At 48.9% G+C, this 17,523-nt stretch overlaps 1 long non-coding RNA gene across 1 annotated transcript; it reads right to left on the bottom strand.

The window, feature by feature from the left end:
- Positions 1 to 224: 224 nt before the first annotated feature.
- LOC119873444 lies at positions 225 to 2,449 on the bottom strand. The gene is made up of 3 exons (XR_005364090.1): positions 2,350 to 2,449; positions 1,374 to 1,614; positions 225 to 424 (listed from the first exon to the last, which is right to left on the bottom strand). It is a non-coding gene; the product is annotated as an uncharacterized LOC119873444 (long non-coding RNA).
- Positions 2,450 to 17,523: the final 15,074 nt, after the last annotated feature.

Here is a 17,523-nt window from a genome sequence, read left to right as displayed (position 1 = left end):
AGTCCAAGCTGAGATGTGTTATACATACATAAGATATACTGGATTTTGAACACTTAGTAAGAAAAAAAAGTTTAAAAAAAAACTCAATGATTTTTTTTTTATCTGGATTACATGAAATGATGTTGGGGTATACTGGGTTAAATAAAACATTTAAAACTAACTTCAGCTGCTTCTTTAAGCGGCTACTAGAAAATTCAAAGTAAAAATGCCATAGGTGGCTCATACTTTACTTGCAGGGGGCAGTGCTGGTCCACAGGGAAGGTCTGAGGACAACAGGTGACCCCTGGCAGCCTTACCTTTGTGCTGCACACCGGCCAGAGGTGCAGCAAGCTCTGACCACATGTGGAAGGCTGGTCCTGATGCAGTGAGTGTCTGGGGGATGGGCCAGCTCACTCCCAGGTCTTCTCCGTGTGTCTCCAGTGCCCTTTGGGGGAGGAGGAATGGAGGTGGGGCGGTTGGGGGGGGTGGAGCTCCTTTTGTGTCTCTTTCTCCTTCTTTTCCTTCCTTGTCCCTGCCCCTCTCCCCCCAGCCCTGAGGCCAGCTCCCCTTCTACCCCTGGTTGTCTCTGACAGCCTGAAGGCCACTTTACCCTGTGGGGTTACTGCCTGGCCCTGCCCATGCATCAGAGAGGGGCCCCTCCTGAGCAGCCAAGCACTTGGGGGCACCCATTCTGCAGCCATGCTGCCTGCAGCCGGCCCTGGTTCTGCTCCCAGCTGCGGCCCACCACCCATAACGATGCACAGGAAACCTGAGCTTCATAATTTGCAGGGAAAGCGCAGGAGGATCTGAGTGGTGGTGGAGGCCTGGGAAGAGGTGGGACTTAAGCTGGGGCCCTAGTGTGGGTAGATGTAAGGAGAGAGGAGCAGCATGCTTGCCAAAGGGAATCGCAGGTACAGAAGTCAAGAGAATTGGGTCCTGAGAGGTCCTAACAGAAGGTCTCTGTGGCTCAGAAGTGGGCTCAAGGGGGCATCAGAGGCCAGATCAAAGGCTCTTCAGGGCCTCACTGAGTTTGGTCTTTATCTGCAGGGCACTGGGGAGCTATTGAAGGCATGGAAGCAGGGGAGTGCCTGGAAACCGGAAGCTCTCTCTGGCCAGGGAAGCAGAGCTTAAAACCCACTTGCTCTTCTTTGGAAGGCTGGCCCATGCAGGGCTTGCGGGAACCCCAGCCCCACTGCCTCTTTGCTGTGTGACCGTGAGCAGACGGCCTACGCCTCAGAATCTGAGTTTCCTTACCCATGACCTGGAGACCACAGTAGTGATTCTCCGAGAGGATTTTGGGAAGACTCAGGTCCGTACTGCTCGTGAAGCTTTGGGCACAAAGTGGGTCCACAAGTGGTTGTCCCCTCTCCTTCCCCCCTGAGTTCCAACCCCACCTGTCAAATCCTGGGCCCCGCTCCTAGGGTGGCAAGAAGAAGGATCCAAGGAATGGTTCTGCACCCGTCAGAGTATTTATAGCTGTGTTCTGTCAGCACGTTGTTTTTCAGTTACATATATATATTTTTACATTCTCCTCCGTCACACATGGTTTCTCGGTGCGGTTGAGAAGCAGTGGGGGTGGCTGGATGCAGAGGGTGGCAGGTGTGGGAGGTGGAGACAGATGGCCCAGGACAGCACCTAGGGACCCAGGGACCTAGTCAGGGTCATTTTCCTCCCATCTCAAAAACCATCAGCAGTTCCCCACTGCTCTCTGCACAAAGTCCAGACCCCCTTGCAGTGCTGGGAGGGATCCCTGGAGGCTCCGTTGCTGCATTTTTTGCTCTTTGCTTCACCCATTTGAGCAGGAGAAAGGGAGCTGGACTTGGCTCTGCCACTCAACAGCTGTGTGACCTGGAGCAAGTCTCTTTACCCTTCTGGGGCAACTTTTCATTTCCTCCCAACCTCTAGATCTGCATTGAGGACTAAAGGTAAATGTGCCTGCCTGTGAGCAAAGGGTCGCTATGGCTGAGTGGATGCCAGTCTCTGGCCTCTGGGCCTTTGGAAGGACGTTTGGTTCCTTTGCCAATCCTCCTACTCCCCAGCCACCTTGTTTAGGGAAGTTCCAGCGGCCCACCTCCTCAGGGAGCCCTCTAGGCCCTGTGCTCCCAATGGAAAGCCTCCCCAGCCCCGTGCTCCCCCCGCACAAGCCGCTGGCCAGTGGGTACGTGCCCCCATTCTACTGATGAGGAAACCCATTCAGGAAGGGAAGTGACTCATCCAAGATTTTCTCCAACCCAAGACTTCCAACTTAGGGCCCTTGTGGTCACTGCTCTGGCCTCTGCTCCCTCCACTCTCCTATGCCGGGCAGGCAGCCTTTCAGAACCATGGCTGGTCCAAGCAGCCCTTCTGGCAGGTAGGTTTTGGGGCTCTTACCTCAGCCTCAGAGCCCTGGGAGGCCAGGGTCCCTAGTCCTGGGGTGGAGGGGAGTGCTTGGGGCTGGCTACACTGCTCAGCTATGGCCTGGAGGAAGGGGGCAGGGCCAGGGTGAGGGCCCTGTTGCTAGGCAACATCCTGGCAAGCGCTCAAGCCACCCTGGGAGGAGAAAAGGCTCTTCTGGGGACTGCAGGTGGGCCGAGCATAATGGCCTTCCCCTCTCCGGCACTCTGCTGAGAACTGCATCTCACCTCAGCTCCCTGTGTCCCTCCTTCAACTCCTTACCTTTTATTACCTTTTTTTAACTTACCTTTGTGCTCATCTGTTCACAGGTCATAACTTGTGTTTATCAATGAGTTTGCTGATTTATTTCTTTACTTGCTGCCTAGTGGATCAGGACCTTACCACTTACTAGCCGAGTCCCGGCATCCCTATCTGTGAAATGGGAAAAATGATAGTATGACCTCACAGGGTGGTGGTGGCAGAGCATGGGGTAAGCACCTTATGAGTGCCTGCTCTTAGGATATTTATTCATGATACTGTCTAAGCACCAGCTCTGTACCTAGTGTCTTGCAGCGACAGAGGCAAACTCCCAGCTTGGTGGGAGGGACAGATGAGATCACGGGGGAACCAGCATGGGCCCTGCTCCTCTCCTGTCCAGATTTCCTCCCACTGTTTGCTGGGCACACTAGGGGAGTGGTAGGAACACAGGCTGGGATGGCATCCTGACCCTTTTACCTGCTAACTCTGTGCTCTTGGGCTACACATTTAACCTCTCCTGACTTTGGTTCTTCTGTCTGTTAAATGGGATCCAGCAGTAATGATCTTACTGGATCCAGTGAGGATGAAATGGGGATTGTGTGTGGCCCTCTTTGAGCACAGTCAGCTTTTCACAGTAATTCCTGCTAGTGGTATGTGGTGGGAGCTGAGCTCTCAGAATGCTGATGAAGGCACTGGACCAGGACTCAGTTTCTCCTCCCCTTCCTCTTCTGGCCCTACCTTCCTGGGTCTGTCTACTATCCCCACCTCCACACGTATGCTCATGCTGTTCCCTTCTCCTGAAATAACTTCTCTTGTGTTTCCTAAAGCTCTGATACAGTTCTTGGAGTCTTCAGACTCCAGCTGGGATTGCTCACAAAGCAAATCTGGAGGGAGATTTTTAAAAGACACCCCCCCTGCCCCTCCCTTACCTCTTGACTTACCTCCTACTGTAGCCAAGGAAGGGCCAGGTCGGCCGGCTGTGACCTCACCAAGCCAATTGGCTCCACTGGGGCATTTTTCATGCTTTTCTCATAGCTTCTGTCCCCTGAGGCCAAGCCCATGGGGCTGCCTCAGCAGGTTTCCTGCCCACCAGCTCCCTGGGGCCCAGAGAACACTCCCAAGAGAGATGGTCCTTGTTACACCTACTCATAACATCCTGAGTTGCCTCTTCCCAGCACTTAGCACAATGGTGATGCATTTGGGCTTTGTGGGCTGTTTGTTTAATATGTGGCTCCTCAGTCAGCCTGTACACTCCACGAGGGTAGGCTGTGCCTGGTCTGCCCCTAACACCCAGCCCAGACCTGGCACATAGAGGATGCTCATTGCACAGCTGTGGGTGGAGGCATGCGCGGATGCATGGGTAAATGAATATGTGGATGGGTGCATGCATGGATTCATGCATGGGTGCATATTCGCATGGACGGATGGATGGAAGAATCAACAGTGTGGAACAGATGGGGGAAATGGCTGCCTTAGTGCATTTGGGCTGCTGTAATGAAATATCATAGACTGGGTATAAACAACAGAAATTTATTTCTCACAGCTCTGGAAGCTGGAAAGTCCAAGATCAAGGTACTGGCTTGATTCAGTGTCTGGTGAGCACCTGCTTCCCGGTTCACAGACAGCTGTCTTTCATAACTTCACATGGCAGAAGGGACCAGAGATCTCTCCTGGGTCTCTTTTATAAGGACATTAGTCCCATTTACAAGGGCTCCACTCTTATGACCCAATCACTTCCCAAAGGCCCCACCTCCAAACACCCATCACGTTGGGGGTTAGGTTTCAACATATGAGTCTTGGAGGGCCACACGTGTTCGGTTGGTTAGCAGTGGCCTTTGTTCTTCTGTATACCGAACAGAGGACAGGAGACCAATTATCAGGAATCCTTGAGAAGTCCTAGCTCTGCGAGCCTGGACAAGCAGTGTCCTCTCTTTGGGCCATAGTTTCCTCTTCCATTCCACGCAGACGGGTGTTGGAATCAAATAATATGAACTGAAGGGCCTGAGAGGAACAGTGGCCTGTCTGAAATTGGGGCTGGGTCGCAGTCACAGAGACTCACAGACTATCCTCCACTCTTTCCCTGACCCCCCTGCTGCCCTGGGCAATCACAGGTGTTTGGTGCAACAGCAAGTTCGGATGGCCCAGGGGTCATTCGGAAGCCCCTTAGGGGCCTTTGTTCAGGATACCAGTCTCTGCTTGGGCCTAGATCCCACAGAAGCACAGAATGGTCCAGGTTTGAATGCTGGTTCTGCCATGGCTGAGGTACACGGCAAGTCATTTCAGCCCTCCAAGCCTCAGCTTCCTCATCTGTAAAATTGGTGGTAATAGAATCCCATGAGGATGTTCTGAGGAGATAGAAGACCATGAAGCAGATCCCACAGCGCGGTGCCCTGGACATCCTCCTTGCTCGAGAAATGGCAACTATTTTTTTTAATAAATTTATTTTTTATTGCTGTTCAATTTATCAACATACAGAATAACACCTGGTGCTCATCCTGTCAAGTGCCCCCACCAGTGCCCGTCACCCAGTCACCCCAATCCCCCGCCCTCCTCCCCTTCCACCACCCCTAGTTCGTTTCCCAGAGTTAGGAGTCTTCATGTTCTGTCTCCCTTTCTGATATTTCCCACACGTTTCTTCTCCCTTCCCTTCTATTCCCTTTCACTATTATTTATATTCCCCAAATGAATGAGAACATATAATGTTTGTCCTTCTCTGATTGACTCACTTCACTCAGCATAATACCGTCCAGTTCCATCCACGTCGAAGCATATGGTGAGTATTTGTCGTTTCTAATGGCTGAGGAATATTCCATTGTAGACATAGACCACATCTTCTTTATCCATCATCTTTCAGTGGACACCGAGGCTCCTTCCACAGTTTGGCTGTTGTGGACATTGCTGCTAGAAACATCGGGGTGCAGGTGTCCTGGCGTTTCATTGCATCTGAATCTTTGGGGTAAATCCCCAGCAGTGCAATTGCTGGGTCGTAGGGCAGGTCTATTTTTAACTCTTTGAGGAACCTCCACACAGTTTTCCAGAGTGGCTGCACCAGTTCACATTCCCACCAACAGTGTAAGAGGGTTCCCTTTTCTCCGCATCCTCTCCAACATTTCTGGTTTCCTGCCTTGTTAATTTGCCCCATTCTCACTGGTGTGAGGTGGTATCTCATTGTGGTTTTGATTTGTATTTCCCTGATGGCAAGTGATGTGGAGCACTTTCTCATGTGCGTGTTGGCCATGTCTATGTCTTCCTCTGTGAGATTTCTGTTCATGTCTTTTGCCCATTTCATGATTGGATTGTTTGTTTCTTGGGTGTTGAGTTTAAGAAGTTCTTTATAGATCTTGGAAACTAGCCCTTTATCTGATACGTCATTTGCAAATATCTCCTCCCATTCTGTAGGTTGTCTTTGAGTTTTGTTGACTGTATCCTTTGCTGTGCAAAAGCTTCTTATCTTGATGAAGTCCCAATAGTTCATTTTTGCTTTTGTTTCTTTTGCCTTCGTGGATGTATCTTGCAAGAAGTTACTGTGGCCGAGTTCAAAAAGGGTGTTGCCTGTGTTCTCCTCTAGGATTTTGATGGACTCTTGTCTCACATTTAGATCTTTCATCCATTTTGAGTTTATCTTTGAGTGTATGGTGTAAGAGAATGGTCTAGTTTCATTCTTCTGCATGTGGATGTCCAATTTTCCCAGCACCGTTTATTGAAGAGACTGTCTTTCTTCCAATGGATAGTCTTTCCTCCTTTATCGAATATTAGTTGACCATGAAGTTCAGGGTCCACTTCTGGGTTCTCTATTCTGTTCCATTGATCTATGTGTCTGTTTTTGTGCCAGTACCACACTGTCTTGATGACCACAGCTTTGTAGTACAACCTGAAATCTGGCATTGTGATGCCCCCAGCTATGGTTTTCTTTTTTTAAATCCCCCTGGCTATTCGGGGTCTTTTCTGGTTCCACACAAACCTTAAAATAATTTGTTCTAACTCTCTGAAGAAAGTCCATGGTATTTTGATAGGGATTGCATTAAACGTGTACATTGCCCTGGGGAACATTGACATTTTCACAATATTAATTCTGCCAATCCATGAGCATGGAATATTTTTCTATCTCTTTGTGTCTTCCTCAATTTCTTTCAGAAGTGTTCTATAGTTTTGAGGGTATAGATCCTTTACCTCTTTGGATAGGTTTATTCCTAGGTATCTTATGTTTTTGGGTGCAACTGTAAATGGGATTGACTCATTAATTTCTCTTTCTTCAGTCTCATTGTTAGTGTATAGAAATGCCACTGACTTCTGGGCATTGATTTTGTATCCTGCCGCACTGCCGAATTGCTGTATGAGTTCTAGCAATCTTGGGGGGGGAGGCTTTGGGTTTTCTATGTAGAGTATCAAGTCATCGGCGAAGAGGGAGAGTTTGACTTCTTCTTTGCCAATTTGAATGCCTTTAATGTCTTTTTGTTGGCTGATTGCTGAGGCTAGGACTTCTAGTACTATGTTGAATAGCAGTGGTGAGAGTGGACATCCCTGTCTTGTTCCTGATCTTAGGGGAGAGACTCCCAGTGCTTCCCCATTGAGAATGATATTTGCTGTGGGCTTTTCGTAGATGGCTTTTAAGATGCTGAGGAATGTTCCCTCTATCCCTACACTCTGAAGAGTTTTGATCAGGAATGGATGCTGTATTTTGTCAAATGCTTTCTCTGCATCTAATGAGAGGATCATATGGTTCTTGGTTTTTCTCTTGCTGATATGATGAATCACATTGATTGTTTTATGAGTGTTGAACCAGCCTTGTGTCCCGGGAATAAATCCTACTTGGTCATGGTGAATAATTTTCTTAATGTATTGTTGGATCCTATTGGCTAGTATCTTGTTGAGAATTTTTGCATCCATGTTCATCAGGGATATTGGTCTGTAATTCTCCTTTTTGGTGGGGTCTTTGTCTGGTTTTGGAATTAAGGTGATGCTGGCCTCATAGAACTAATTTGGAAGTACTCCATCTCTTTCTATCTTTCTAAACAGCTTTAGGAGAATAGGTATGGATTCTTCTTTAAACGTTTGATAGAATTCCCCTGGGAAGCCATCTGGCCCTGGACTCTTGTGTCTTGGGAGGTCTTTGATGACTGCTTCAATTTCCTCCCTGGTTATTGGCCTGTTCAGGTTTTCTATTTCTTCCTGTTCCAGTTTTGGTAGTTTGTGGATTTCCAGAAATACGTCCATTTCTTCTAGATTGCCTAATTTATTGGCGTATAGCTGTTCATAATATGTTTTTAAAATCATTTGTATTTCCTTGGTGTTGGTAGTGATCTCTCCTTTCTCATTCATGATTTTATTAATTTGAGTCTTCTCTCTCTTCTTTTATAAGGCTGGCTAATGGTTTATCTATCTTATTAATTCTTTCAAAGAACCAACTCCTGGTTCTGTTGATCTGTTCCACAGTTCTTCTGGTCTCAATTTCGTTGAGTTCTGCTCGAATCTTTATTAACTCTCTTCTTCTGCTGGATGTAGGATCTATTTGCTGTTTTTTCTCTAGCTCCTTTATGTGTAAGGTTAGCTTTTGTATTTGAGTTCTTTCCAGTTTTCGAATGGATGCTTGTATTGCGATGTATTTCCCCCTTAGGACTGCTTTTGCTGCATCCCAAAGATTTTGAACGGTTGTATCTTCATTCTCATTAGTTTCCATGAATCTTTTTAATTCTTCCTTAATTTCCTGGTTGACCCTTTCATCTTTTAGCAGGAGGGTCCTTAACCTCCACGTGTTTGAGGTCCTTCCAAACTTCTTGTTGTGATTTAGTTCTAATTTCAAGGCATCATGGTCTGAGAATATGCAGGGGATGATCCCAGTCTTTTGGTATCGGTTCAGACCCAATTTGTGACCCAGTATGTGGTCTATTCTGGAGAAAGTTCCATGTGCACTTGAGAAGAATGTGTATTCAGTTGAGTTTGGATGTAAAGTTCTGTAGATATCTGTGAAATCCATCTGTGAATCCATCGTTTCTTTGGAGATGTTGTGCTTAGAAGACCTATCGAGTATAGAAAGAGCTAGATTGATGTCACCAAGTATAAGTGTATTACTATCTAAGTATTTCTTCACTTTGGTTATTAATTGATTTAAATATTTGGCAGCGCCCACATTCGGGGCATATATATTGAGGATTGTTAAGTCCTCTTGTTGGATAGATCCTTTAAGTATGATGTAGTGTCCCTCTTCATCTCTCACTACAGTCTTCGGGGTAAATTTTAGTTTATCTGATATAAGGATGGCTACCCCTGCTTTCTTTTGAGGACCATTTGAATGGTAAATGGTTATCCAACCTTTTATTTTCAGGCTGTAGGTGTCCTTCTGTCTAAGATGAGTCTCTTGTAGACAGCAAATAGATGGGTCCTGCTTTTTTATCCAGTCTGAAACCCTGCGCCTTTTGATGGGGTCATTAAGCCTGTTCACGTTCAGAGTTACTATTGAGAGATATGAGTTTAGTGTCATCATGATATCTATTCAGTCCTTGTTTTTGTGGATTGTTCCACTGAACTTCTTCTTAAAGGGGAATTTTAAGAGTCCCCCTTAAAATTTCTTGCAGAGCTGGTTTGGAGGTCACATATTCTTTCAGTTCCTGCCTGTCTTGGAAGCTCTTTATCTCTCCTTCCATTCTGAATGAGAGCCTTGCTGGATAAAGTATTCTTGGTTGCATGTTCTCCTCATTTAGGACCCTGAATATATCCTGCCAGCCCTTTCTGGCCTGCCAGGTCGCTGTGGAGAGGTCTGCTGTTACCCTAGTAGTCCTCCCCATAAAAGTCAGGGATTTCTTGTCTCTTGCTGCTTTAAGGATCTTCTTTTTATCTTTGGAATTTGCAAGCTTAACTATTAAATGTCGAGGTGTTGGATGGTTTTTATTGATGTTAGGGGGGGATCTCTCTATTTCCTGGATCTGAATGCCTGTTTCCCTTCCCAGATTAGGAAAGTTTTCAGCTAGGATTTGTTCAAATACATATTCTGGCCCTCTGGCCCTTTCGGCATCCTTGGGAACCCCAATTAAACGTAGGTTTTTCTTCCTCAGGCTGTCGTTTATTTCCCTTAATCTATCCTCATGGTCTTTTAATTGTTTGTCTCTTTTTCCTCAGTTTCCCTCTTTGCCATCAACTTGTCTTCTATGTCACTCACTCGTTCTTCCACCTCATTAACTCTCGTTGTTAGGACTTCTAGTTTGGATTGCATCTCATTCAATTGATTTTTAATTTCGGCCTGATTGGACCTAAATTCTGCAGTCACGAAGTCTCTTGAGTCCTTTATGCTTTTTTCTAGAGCCCCCAGTAGCTGTATAATAGTGCCTCTGAATTGGCTTTCTGACATTGAATTGTAATCCAGATTTTGTAACTCTGTGGGAGAGAGGACTGTTTCTGATTCTTTCTTTTGAGGTGAGGTTTTCCTTCTAGTCATTTTGCTCAGTGCAGAGTGGCCAAAAGCAAGTTGTATTGGGAAAAGGAGAAAAAGGAGAGAAAGAAGGAAAGAAAAGAGAAAAAAAAAGAAGAAAAAAAGAGAGAAGAAAAAGAGAAAGAAAAAGAAAGAAAGGAAAAAAAGGGTGGGGGAAGGAAGCAAATCAAAAAGCAAAAAAAGGGGCAGCCCTGGTGGCGCAGTGGTTTAGCGCCGCCTGCAGCCCGGAGTGTGATCCTGGAGACCGAGGATCGAGTCCCACGTCGGGCTCCCTGCATGGAGCCTGCTTCTCCCTCTGCCTGTGTCTCTGCCTCTCTCTTCTCTCTCTGAATGAATGAATAAATAAATCTTTAAAAAAAAAAAAGCAAAACAAAACAAACAAACAAAAAAAACCACGGGGGAGTATCTTCTGCTTCTGTATACTTTAAGTCCCTTGACTTCCCCGGGGACTTGTCCGTCTAGCTGGTGTTCTGGGGGAGGGGCCTGTTGTGCTGATTTTCAGGTGTCAGCACTTGGGGGAGCTGCTCTGCCCCCTGCCTGGTGCAGGGCTCAGTGGGGGAGAAATGGCAACTATTATGACTAATCTTACCATTCTTGGTTCAGATTTGGTTTTTCCATAAAGAAGATACTGTTTAGTTGTTCTTGAAAAAGACCTCTCTGTGAAGTGAGAGGCTGTGACCCTGACCTTCTGGCTGCCTGGGTCACCTGTTCATCTTCTCCACTGAGGTTTGCTTTGATCCTATTCTCAGTCTAAGACAGACTCCAAATCCCTTCTACCTCCCACTGCTTATCCCTCATTTCTGCCTTAGGTAATCCTCTGCTTCCCATGGGAGAACTGGCCGCAGTTTGGGAGCAGGAGCAGGATTTGGACTGGGGCAGAATGTGGGCTCAGCCTGTGAGCAGTATTGAGTCTTGGTGACCTGGGTTGGGTCTCATTTACTGCTGAGATTGGGTCCTGGCTGTGACAAGTGTGTTAGATGGGGTTCCTGGAAATGTGCTGCACGGAGGATTACAGGCAGGTTTATGGGGGCATGCCCTCGGAAGAGACCCCTGGAAGGAAGCAGGAAGGCAGGACTGGGCAGTGGGAGAAGCTGAGCCACAGTGAGGTTGTAGCTGAGGCCCCTGAAGAGGTTCCTGGAGCTGTGACGGTCCTTTGGGGTTGTCCCAGTTGAGGCAAGGGAGCTAGGCCTTTGTAGCTCTGCGTTGGTCAGGCAGTGGCCCCTGCTGCCCCTGGCAGTGGGAGACATCATGGTTCAATGCTCCTAGCAGTTGGAGGGGGGTAACTGGCCCTTGATGGGGGGGCTCTGGAGCATCCAGTATCCCCTACAACCAGCCACAGGGCTCTGGCTCAGACATGGATCCCAGCCAGATAATGGAAGCAGAAGATGAGACACTGGGACTGAGCATCCCCACAGAACAAGACCTTCGTCCCCAGCTTCCAGCATAGGGCCTGGTTGAGCAGCACAAGCCTCAGCCCACAAATGGAGGAAGAAGAGAAAGTATGAAGTGGGCGGGGGGGGCCGCTGGTCAGCCTCCCCAGAGACTCAGAGAGGGTAGGCCACCTATTTGAGGTCACACAGCTGCTCAGGGCAGAGCTGGGATTGGAACTCAGGACTGCCTGAGTCCTGAGCTTATGTTCTCTTGACAGAGCCAGGCTGTGAGCTTATTAGAAAGCAAAGGCTGGGAGTGGGAGGAGGAAAGCCCCTCCTCCTGTTCCCGGAGCAGCCCCAGTACCCGCCAACTCCGGCAGCCTCTGGCTGGCCCACCAGGACCCATGCCCAGGGGAGGGAGTGGCATCTTGTGGGCGGGCGGGCAGCCCTCCTTGGATAGTGAGGCTCAGCCAGCCATTTGCAGTCCCTCCAGTGTGAATAATTCATTTGCAACCAAGTCTGGGAATTAGAAACCGTTACTGATTTATTTAACAGGGACTGCTCTTGGGGAGGCGGGAGGACGTTGAACCCTAAGTGGGAAATGCTTGTCATGTAGATGGGTTTGGAGAGGCTGACAGAGCTGGGTTCCAATTCCAGCTTTGCCTTCTAGCAGCTGCGTGACCTCGGATAAGTGACGGGACATCTCAGTGCCGTGTAAAAAAGGGATGATAGTAGAGTTGTTAGAAGGATTAAATCTTTTATTTTTTTAATTAATTAATGTATTTATTCATGACAGACATAGAGAGAGAGAGAGAGAGAGGCAGAGACACAGGAGGAGGGAGAAGCAGGCTCCATGCCAGGAGCCCGACGTGGGACTCGATCCCGGGACTCCAGGATCGTGCCCTGGGCCAAAGGCAGGCGCCAAACCCCTGAGCCACCCAGGGATCCTCTGTTAGAAGGATTAAATGAGTCAGAATTCCCTTAGAATTGGAGAGCCCTTAGAATCAGGCCCGGTTCGTAGTGCTGCTCAGTGTTTGGTGACTGAATACATAAAAGCTGATGAATACTAAGAGGAAATGACTGTTGCACATCTGCTTCATGGCAGGCCCCAGCCTTTTAGGCACGCCATCCACAGCACTCATCTAACCTGAGCATTATGCCTACATTACAGGTGAGAAAGTAGAAGTTCAGAAACGTTAAGTAACTTGCTCAAGCTCACACAGCTCGTCTTGGCAAAGCAGGGATCAGACCTAGCTGCGCTTCTCTGACTCTGTGCACCTATCCACATCCCATCCCATGGGTCTGGCACACGGTTGGCACCTAATAAACGTCTCCCTCTTATTGTACTAAAACTCCCACCCCCCACACACCCTGAAAGCACTGCCACATCCATCATCGCATTTGATTCTAACAACAAACCCAGGGCAGCCCGGGTGGCTCAGCAGTTTAGCGCCGTCTTCAGCCCAGGGCGTGATCCTGGAGATCCAGGATCGAGTCCCACATCAGGCTCCCTGTGTGGAGCCTGCTTCTCCCTCTGCTTGTGTCTCTGCCCCTCTCTCTCTCTCTCTCATGAATAAATAAATAAAATCTTAAAAAAAAAAAAAAAAAAACCCAACAGGTGGGCGGGGAAATTGTGGTCCCCGTTTCTCAGACAAAGAAATTGAGGCCCAGAGAGGGTGAATTGCTCAGCCTCACAGCCCAGGTGCAGCCCAGGTCTCAGAGGAGCCCACCTCTGTGGGTCACCCCCACTCCCAACTGCACTTTTAGGGGTTTGTTTGCCTTTGTTTTGCCTGATTCACAGTGTTATTATCAGCTGGATGGATGAAAGAAGGAATCCTAAAGCCACATAGTACCTGAACTCTGACTTTGCCCCCTGCCTGCCCCTGGTTAGACACACTGGAACACACTCAGCTGCACACACCTATGGGATGGGGAGAGTAAGGGGCTGAGCTAGGGTGGGTCTGGGGGCAGCTCCTGGCCCCCAGAGCAAACTGGGCCCTTGCCATGAATCAACCCTGGCTTTCTCCATAGGGCACGGTATCCTTGGGCTCCCACAGGAGGCAGTACTTGCCCATCTCAGATTCCCAGGCCCCCACAGAGGCACGGCAGGGACACTGCACGCCAACTCGGGTGTCAGCATGGCCTGGGTGTGAACAAGAGGACGTGGCCTATAGCTCAGAGTGTTGGCCTGTGGGCCTCACGGGGTTGTGACACATGCTGTGTGAGTGTGTCTGAATATTTAGGGGTCTGTGTGTCTGTTGTGTGAGGGGGTTTGTGAATCTCATGTCTACCTGTAGAGGTTTGTACATGTGTGCCCTGTGTAGCTATCTGGATATATTTGAGTATTTAGATTTGGCATGATCAGATATTTCTGTGTGTGAACGCCAGTGTGTGTGTGAATGCAAATATGTATGTTTGTGTATTTGGGTGCCCTGGGGGGTACCATGTGGATGTCCACTCACTTCTAACCTGGCAAGTATATGTATGTCTATGTGAGCAAATCTGTGAGTCTGGGGGAAACTCAGCTGTATGCACGCATTTGCATTTCTGAGTTTGGAAAGCATTTCCTGTGTGGGGTGCGGTGGGGTGTATATGGGAGGGGGTATGTGTGTGTGCAGCATGTGTAGACAAGCAGGCATGTAGAGAGAGAGGAGACCCAAGCTTGAGAATCAGGAGTCCTGGTTCCTGTTCCAACTTTGCCGTATGACCTTGGGCTACTCCCTGCCCCCACCAAAACCTCAGATCCTCCATGTGGGCAACCAAAGCCATGTTGTTGAAAGGGACTTCAGATTCAGGGTTCTTGGTTCAAGGGGGAAGGCAGCTTGCAGTGAGTTCTGCTGGGATTGCACCTTTTGTTACAGATGATTACAATCTTGCTGGCATTTTTGGGGGGGTTGGATTTGCTCTTTCCGTCAGATTTAAAAGGAAATGGATTTCCTCTTTCTGGGTCTCTATTCATTATTCTTTTTTTTTTTTTCCCATAAAAATTTAAAAGACCGTGCTGCCATTTAGACTCAAGTAAAGAGGCCAATCACTTTTCCAAAAATTGTAATTCTACTACTCTCCTCCTTGCAGCTGGAGTGATTCTTTGCAAATGCAGTTCTGGCATTGAGCTCTCTTGTCATTGCCTTGGATGCAGGAGGCCTGCCAAAGCCCCCCTGTTCCTGGGCAGTGTCCCGACTCCCTGATAGCGCCCCATTCCCCCAGCAGCCTTCCACACTGCAGCCAATCTGCCCTTGAACGTGCCAGCCTCTCCCTGCCTATGGACTGATGACCCCTCTGCTTGGAAAGCTATCTATCTCCCCCACACCTCAGGGTCCCAGGTGATATGGGGAAGTGGCAAAGGAAACTTACGCCCACACCCCACACACAGTTTTTGTAGGAAAGGTCAGGGAGTCTTGCCAAAGCTGTTTGCACTGTTCCAGTTCAAGAGCTGCTCTGATTCGGGAGCTCTGGAACATTTCCATCCCCAGCTGGGGACAGGAGTTCTGTCTGGTTCTAGCCTGGCTTCTGACAGATGTGACCTTCAGTGGGTTGCTCCCCTTCTCCTGGGGGGGGAGTAGAGGATGAGGTGCAAGGTAAGGCAGGACAGGCAGTCCCCAACCTCTGCCCCCACCTGTTCTTAGCTCCAGAAGTGCCCCCTACTCTGGCCGAGTGAAGCTGGAGGACGAGGTGGCCCAAGCCTTTGAGCAGCTGCACTTGGGCCAGGCTGGGGCAGGGTCACCCCCCCCCTCCCAAGCCTCCATCTGAACAGTGTGCTGGGTTCTGTCCCCCTGGGGAGGGCGGGGGGAGGCTGGCAGCCGGTGGGAGAGGGGAGCCTGGCCTATCCTGGAGCTCCCTCTAGTGACGCCAGAGGGGCCTGCAGCCTGCCCTGTGGGCGTGGAGGATGCGGTGTGTGGGGGCCACTCTCCCAAGCCCTCCTGACTGCTCCTGTCTCCACTCTCAAGGGGTGGGGTGGGGGGCTCACCACCCTGGAATGCTTTGCCAGAGAAGCGCACTGGCCTTCTCCCTCTTTCTCAGTCCCAGCAGACATCAAACTCTTGTTTCAGCCACACCAATGCCCACCCTTCTCTCTACTCTCATCCGTGTCCTAATTAGACTTTGTGATCTTTCCTTGGATTATTTCTCCTCTTGCCCTCCTGCGGTGCCTCTTCCACACGCCTCTCAGAGGGAACTCTGCCGCAAGCAAGCAAACCAATAGGGTCATGCCGTGCTTCAGGGCTTCAATCCCAGGCTCCCCAGGGCCCCCAGGGCAAAGCCCAACCTCCTTGGCCTTGTGCATCAGCAGAGCACAGCTCCCCTCTGATCACAGCCCCTCCACATCCTGACCTCAGGCCACACTCACCTGCCTGCAGTCCCTGAGGGTACAGTGACACAGTCTGTCCTCTCACAACTGACCTTTGCTCACTGAGCCTTCAGCCAGGGAAGCCTTTTGCCTCCTCTCTACCTGGAAAACTATCCACATCCCAAGGTTCCACTTCCTCAGGGAAACTGCCCTGTGGCGGCTGGCCTCCCTGTCCTGGGGGTCCCACCAGGCTCTGAGCAAGTGTCTCCCAGCATTGTTCATGCGCACATGGATTCAAGATGTGAGCTTCTGAAGGCCAAAGGTGGAATGGCTCTCACCTGCTCTATGTTCTTCAGAATGGTGCAGACATCCTCAGATGAGACTGGCAACCAGAACAGGGTGGTGGTCGGTGCTGAGGTCACTGGGGGAAGCCCACAGGTCTGTGGGAGCACAGGAGAGGCCCTGACCAAGCCTGGGGGTGACTAAGGCTGTTCTGAGGCAGGGCCACCAGAACCAGGTCCCAAAGGATCGACAAGATTATCAGCACAGCTTTCAACCAGGTAGAGGGAGGAGTGGTGGGTTTTCCAGGGAGCAGATCCTGGGAGCCAAGACTAGCCAGCCAAAGAACAACTTGGTGTGTTTATGTGTGTTTGGTTGGGAGTGGGGGCAAGATGGAGCAGCTGAGTGTCTTGGGTAGGGGAGAAGGTGGGACTGATGATAGGAATCCACGTTGTGGGAAGGTAAGCAAGGAGCCCAATTATGAGGGCTTTGGGCATCAGGCTCAGGAATTTGAACTTGGCCTGAGGGTAACTGAAAGTCAAGGAGCAGAAGACCCAATTTGGGATTTGGACAAGTCTGGTAGTTGGTATAGAACCAGGGGCCTCCTGGATGCTTTTTTGGGGGGATTTCTAGGGATACTATTTTCATGATGACTGGGGGCCACTGCTGACATTTAGTGGTGGGGCCTGGGGTCCTGGACAGCCTGCGATGTACAGAACAGCCCATACTGCAAATAATGTCTCATATGCCATTGACTCTGGAATGTTCTACCAGATATCCAAGTAGAGGAAAAAAACACCTGTTTGTGTCTGAGCAAGAGCCCAAGTCTTGAACATAAATACAGAGCGTTTTTGCATGAATGCTCTGAATTTCAACATACACTGAAATTGCCAGAAATACAGCTTCCATGTAAATTGAAGGAATACTGCTCTTTATCTTGTTCAGAACCTTACCCAGAGTTGTCACCATTTCAGAAAATTATACATTTAATGTCAACACTACTTGTGGTATTTGAGTTGCCAACTTGACATTCTCCTTACCAGTCCACATTTGTGGCTGTCACATTCAGGGAGCTCGACGTATAGGCACAAGTGTCTTGTCATTTTATCATGTCTTCTAGTGCAGCTGATAAAAGTATTTGCAACTTGAAATACTCGTCCTTCTAAATTACTTTCCTTATTGGTTTAATCAGAACTTGCTTAGCTCTTAACATGTGCCAGGCACTGTCCTAAATGCTTCATGAATAATTACTTATTTAATCCTCATAATAACCCTGTGCAGCAAAGTGCTACATAAAAGAACCCCCCCACCTTTTTTTTTTTTTACTGGAGAGCTAACTGAGGCACAGGGAGGTTAAGGGACTCACCCCAGCTCACATAGCTGGAAAGTGTAGAAGCCAGGATTTGAACAACTAGCCTATAATGGCTCATTCTGCTATTTCAGTTAGGGCACCAGGATGGCTCTCCTTGGAGAATTATACGCATAGGTATGTCATTTCATTTCAGGAGAACAAAGAGTGATACAAGATATCAGTCAAGGGGGAACTGAAATGGTTA

This window comes from Canis lupus, chromosome 9 (assembly GCF_011100685.1).
Source record: "Canis lupus familiaris isolate Mischka breed German Shepherd chromosome 9, alternate assembly UU_Cfam_GSD_1.0, whole genome shotgun sequence".
In the NCBI taxonomy this organism is placed as follows: domain Eukaryota; kingdom Metazoa; phylum Chordata; class Mammalia; order Carnivora; family Canidae; genus Canis; species Canis lupus.
Note: the sequence above shows the minus strand (reverse complement) of the source record. Positions and strands in the feature narration are given on the sequence as shown.